The sequence below is a fragment of the Physeter macrocephalus genome, chromosome 4 (assembly GCF_002837175.3).
Source record: "Physeter macrocephalus isolate SW-GA chromosome 4, ASM283717v5, whole genome shotgun sequence".
NCBI classification, from domain to species: Eukaryota; Metazoa; Chordata; class Mammalia; order Artiodactyla; family Physeteridae; genus Physeter; species Physeter macrocephalus.
The window spans coordinates 73,750,281-73,756,022 of record NC_041217.1 but is presented as its reverse complement, the minus strand read 5'-3'; the positions used below and the strand labels follow the sequence as shown (position 1 = coordinate 73,756,022).

The 5,742-nt window shown below is 40.5% G+C and overlaps 1 protein-coding gene across 3 annotated transcripts in view; it reads left to right on the top strand.

Moving 5' to 3' along the window:
* Positions 1 to 5,439: 5,439 nt before the first annotated feature.
* Positions 5,440 to 5,742, top strand: part of LOC102977144 (cornifin-like) — a 7,113-nt gene continuing 6,810 nt past the window's right edge. For 2 of the 3 annotated variants that reach the window (XM_024116118.2, XM_007123966.3), the window contains exon 1: positions 5,441 to 5,521. The gene's annotated coding sequence lies outside the window, so the exon portion shown is untranslated. Of the gene's footprint in view, positions 5,522 to 5,742 lie in introns of all 3 variants that reach the window. The other variant, XM_055084310.1, reaches the window with a different exon arrangement.

Below are 5,742 nucleotides of genomic sequence, written 5' to 3'. Positions count from 1 at the left end.
TATTCTTGTTTTTATTTCCATTACTCTAGGAGGTGGATCAAAAAAGATCTTGCTGTGATTTATGTCAAAGAGTGTTCTTCCTATGTTTTCCTCTAAGCGATTTATAGTGTCTGGCCTTACATTTAGGTCTTTAATCCATTTTGAATTTATTTTTGTGTATGGTGTTAGGGATTGTTCTAATTTCATGCTTTTACATGTACCTGTCCAGTTTCCCAGCACCACTTATTGAAGAGGCTGTCTTTTCTCCACTGTATATTCTTGCCTCCTTTATCAAAGATAAGGTGACCATATGTGCGTGGGTTTATCTCTGGGATTTCTATCCTGTTCCTTTGATCTATATTTCTGTTTTTGTGCCAGTACCATGCTGTCTTGATTACTGTAGCTTTGTAGTATAGTCTCAAGTCAGGGAGCCTGATTCCTCCAGCTCCTTTTTTCTTCCTCAAAATTGCTTTGGCTCTTCGGGGTCTTTTCTGTTTCCATACACATTGTGAAATTTTTTGTTCTCGTTCTGTGAAAAATGCTGATGGTAGTTTGATAAGGATTGCATTGAATCTGTAGATTGCTTTGGGTAGTAGAGTCATTTTCACAATGTTGATTCTTCCAGTCCAAGAATATGGTATATCTCTCCATCTATTTGTATCATCTTTAATTTCTTTCATCAGTGTCTTGTAATTTTTTGCATACAGGTCTTTTGTATCCTTAGGTATGGTTATTCCTAGATATTTTATTCTTTTTGTTGCAATGGAAAATGGGAGTGTTTTTTTAATTTCACTTTCAGATTTTCATCATTAGTGTAGAGGAATGCAAGAGATTTTTGTGCACTAATTTTGTAACCTGCTACTTTACCAAATTCATTGATTAGCTCTAGTAGTTATCTGGTAGCATCTTTAGGATACTCTATGTATAGTATCATGTCATCTGCAAACAGTGACAGCTTTACCTCTTCTTTTACGATATGGATTCCTTTTATTTCTTTTTCTTCTCTGATTGCTGTGGTTAAAACTTCCAAAACAATGTTGAATAATAGTGGTGAGAATGGGTAACGTTGTCTTGTTCCTGATCTTAGTGAATGGTTTCAATTTTTCACCATTGAGGATGATGTTGGCTGTGGGTTTGTCATATATGGCCATTACTATGTTGAGGAAAGTTCCCTCTATGCCTACTTTCTGCAGGGTTTTTATCATATATCGGTGTTGAATTTTGTCAAAAGCTTTCTCTGGATCAATTGAGAGGATCATATGGTTTTTCTCATTCAATTTGTCTATATGGTGTATCACGTTTATTGATTTGTGTATATTGAAGAATCCTTGCATTCCTGTGATAAACCCCACTTGATCATGGTGTATGATCCTTTTAATGTGCTGTTGGATTCTGTTTGCTAGTATTTTGTTGAGGATTTTTGCATCTATGTTCATCAGTGATAGTGGCCTGTAGTTTTCTTTCTTTGTGACGTCTTTGTCTGGTTTTGGTATCAGGGTGATGGTGGCCTCATAGAATGAGTTTGGGAGTGTTCCTCCCTCTGCTATCTTTTGGAAGAGTTTGAGAAGGATAGGTGTTAGCTCTTCTCTAAATGTTTTATAGAATTCGCCTGTGAAGCCATCTGGTCCTGGGCTTTTGTTTGTTGGAAGATTTTTAATCACAGTTTTAATTTCAGTGCTTGTGATTGGTCTGTTCCTATTTTCTATTTCTTCCTGGTTCAGTTTCAGAAGGTGTGCAACTCTAAGAATTTGTCCATTTCTTCCAGGTTGTCCATTTTACTGGCATCTAGTTGCTTGTAATAATCTCTCATGATCCTTTGTATTTCTGCAGTGTCAGTTGTTACTTCTCCTTTTTCATTTCTAATTCTATCAATTTGAGTCTTCTTCCTTGTTTTCTTGATGAGTCTGGCTAATGGTGTATCAATTTTGTTTATCTTCTCAAAGAACTAGCTTTTAGTTTTATTGATCTTTCCATCGTTTCCTTCATTTTTTTCATTTATTTATGATCTGATCTTTATGATTTCTTTCATTCTGTGAATGTTGGGGTGCTTTTGTTCTTCTTTCTCTAATTGCTTTAGGTGTAAGGTTAGGTTTTTTATTTGAGATGCTTCTTGTTTCTTAATGTAGGATTGTATTGTTATCAACTTCCCTCTTAGAACTGCTTTTGCTGCATCCCATAAGTTTTGAGTCATTGTGTTTTCATTGTCATTTGTTTCTAGGTATTTTTTGATTTCCTCTTTGATTTCTTCAGTGATCTCCTGGTTATTAAGTAGTGTATTGCTTAGCCTCCATGTCCTTGTATTTTTCACAGATTTTTTTCCTGAAATTGATATCTAGTCTCATAGCATTGTGGTCGGACAAGATACTTGATACAATTTCAATTTTCTTAAATTTACCAAAACTTGATTTGTGACCCAAGATATGATCTATCCTGGAGAATGTTCCATGAGCACTTGAGAAGAATGAGTATTCTGTTGTTTTTAGATGGAATGTCCAATAAATATCAATTAAGTCCATCTTGTTTAATGTGTCATTTAAAGCTTGTGTTTCCTTATTTATTTTCATTTTGGATGATCTGTCCATTGGTGAAAGTGGGGTGTTAAAGTCCCGTACTATGATTGTGTTACTGTCGATTTCCCCTTTTATGGCTGTTAGTATTTGCCTTTTGTATTGAGGTGCTCCTATGTTGGGTGCATAAATATTTACAATTGTTATATCTTCTTCTTGGATCGATCCCTTGATCATTATGTAGTGTCCTACTTTGTCTCTTGTAATAGTCTTTATTTAAAGTCTCTTGTGTCTGATATGAGACTTGCTACTCCAGCTTTCTTTTCATTTCCATTTGCATGGAATATCTTTTTCCATCCCCTCACTTTCAGTCTGTATGTGTCCCTAGGTCTGAAGTGGGTCTCTTGTAGACAGCATATATACGGGTCTTGTTTTTGTATCCACTCAGCCAGTCTATGTCTTTTGGTTAGAGCATTTAATCCATTTACATTTAAGGTAATTATCGATATGTATGTTCCTATTCCCATTTTCTTAATTGTTTTGTGTTTGTTATTGTAGGTCTTTTCCTTCCCTTGTGTTTCCTGCCTAGAAAAGTTCCTTTAGCATTTGTTGCAAAGCTGGTTTGGTGGTGCTGAATTCTCTTAGCTCTTACTTGTCTGTAAAGCTTTTAATTTCTCCATGAAATCTGAATGAGATCCTTGCTGTGTAGGGTAATCTTGGTTGTAGGTTCTTCTTCTTCATCATTTTAAATATGTCCTGCCACTCCTTTCTGGCTTGAAGAGTTTCTGCTGAAATATCAGCTGTTAACCTTATGCGGATTCCCTTGTGTGTTATTTGTTGTATTTCCCTTGCTGCTTTTAATATTTTTTTCTTTGTATTTAATTTTTGATAGTTTGATTAATATGTGCCTTGGCATGTTTCTCCTTGTATTTATCCTGTATGGACTCTCTGTGCTTCCTGGACTTGATTACCTATTTCCTTTCCCATATTAGGGAAGTTTTCAACTATAATCTCTTGCAATATTTTTACAGTCCCTTTCTTTTTCTCTTCTTTTTCTTGGACCCCTATCATTCAAATGTTGGTGCATTTAATGTTGTCCTGGAGGTCTCTGAGACTGTCCTCAGTCCTTTTCATTCTTTTCTCTTTATTCTGCTCTGCAGTATTTATTTCCACTCTTTTATCTTCCAGGTCACTTATCCGTTCTTCTGCCTCAGTTATTCTGCTATTGATCCCATCTAGAGAATTTTTAATTTCATTTATTGTGCTGTTAACCTTTGTTTGTTTGCTTTTTAGTTCTTCTAGGTACTTGTTAAACTCTCTTTTATTTTTTCCATTCTATTTCCATGATTTTGGATCATCTTTACTATCATTATTCTGAATTCTTTTTCAGGTAGACTGCCTATTTCTTCTTCATTTGTTACTTCTGGTGGGTTTTTACCTTGTTCCTTCATCTGCTGTGTGCTTTTCTGTCTTCTCATTTTGCTTAACTTACTGTGTTTGGGGTCTCCTTTTTGCAGGCTGCAAGTTCGTAGTTCCCATTGTTTTTAGTGCCTGTTCCCAGTGGCTAATGTTGGTTCAGTGGGTTGTGTAGGCTTCCTGGTGGAGGGGACTAGTGCCTGTGTTCTGGTGGATGAGGCTGTATCTTGTCTTTCTGGTGGGCAGTTCCACGTCTGGTGGTGTGTTTTGGGGTGTCTGTGTCCTTATTATGATTTTAGGCAGCCTCTCTGCTAATGGATGTGGTTGTCTTCCTTTCTTGCTAGTTGTTTGGCATAGGGTGTCCACCACTGTAGCTTGCTGGTCTTTGAGTGAAGCTGGGTCTTGGCGTAAGATGGAGATCTCTGGAGGATTTTTGCCATTTGATATTATGTGGAGCTGGGAGGTCTCTTGTGGACCAGTGTCCTGAAGTTGGTTTTCCCACCTCAGAGGCACAGGCCTGATGCCTGGCTGGAGCACCAAGAGCCTTTCATCCACACAGCTCAGAGTAAAAAGTATAAAGAAAGAAAGAAAGAAAGAAAGAAAGAAAGAAAGAAATGAAATAAAGTTATTAAAATAAAAATTATTAAGAAAAAAATTTTAAAAAGTAAAAAAATAAATAAATAAAACCAAAAATGGACAGATAGAATCATAGGACAAATGGTAAAAGCAAAGCTACACTGACAAAATCACAGACAGAATCATACACATACTCACTCATAAAAAGAGAAAAAGGGAAAAAATAGATATATCTTCGCTCCCAAAGACCACCTCCTCAGTTTGGGATGATTCGTTGTCTATTCAGGTATTCCACATATGCAGGGTACATCAGTTGATTGTGGAGATTTCATCCACTGCTCCTGAGGCTGCTGGGAGAAATTTCCCTTTCTCTTCTTTGCTCGCACAGCTCCCAGGGTTCAGCTTTGGATTTGGACCCGCCTCTGCGTGTAGGTCGCCTGAGGGCGTCTGTTCTTCGCTCAGACAGGACGGGGTTAAAGGAGCAGCTGATTCGGAGGCTCTGGCTCACTCAGGCCGGGGGAAGGGAGGGGTACGGATGCGGGGCGAGCCTGCGGCGGCAGAGGCCAACCAGACCTTGCACCAGCCTGAGGCATGTTGTGCGTTCTCCCGGGGAAGTTGTCCCTGGATCACGGGACCCTGGCAGTGGTGTGCTGTACAGGCTCCCGGGAGGGGAGGTGTGGAGAGTGACCTGTGCTCGCACACAGGCTTCTTGGTGGTGGCAGCAGCAGCCTTAGTGTCTCATGCCCGTCTCTGGGGTTCGTGCTGATAGCCGCGGCTCGCGCCCGTCTCTGGAGCTCCTGTAAGCGGCACTCTTAATCCCCTCTGCTCGCGCACCAGGAAACAAAGAGGCAAGAAAAAAAGTCTCTTGCCTCTTCGGCAGATCCAGACCTTTCCCCGGACTCCCTCCCGGCTAGCCGTGGTGTACTAACCCCTTCAGCCTGTGTTCATGCCGCCAGTCCTCCCCTGGCTTCCGACCGAAGCCCGAGCCTCAGCTCCCAGCCCCCGCCCTTCCCGGCGGGTGAGCAGACAAGCCTCTCGGGCAGGTGAGTGCTGGTCGGCACCGATCCTCTGGGCGGGAATCTCTCCGCTTTGCCCTCTGCACCCCTGTGGCTTCGCTCTCCTCCTCGGCTCTGAGGCTTCCCCCTCCGCCACCCGCAGTCTCCGCCCGTGAAGGGGCTTCTAGTGTGTGGGAACCTTTCCTCCTTCACAGCTCCCTCCCACTGGTGCAGGTCCCGTCCCTATTCTTTTGTCTCTGTTTTTTTCT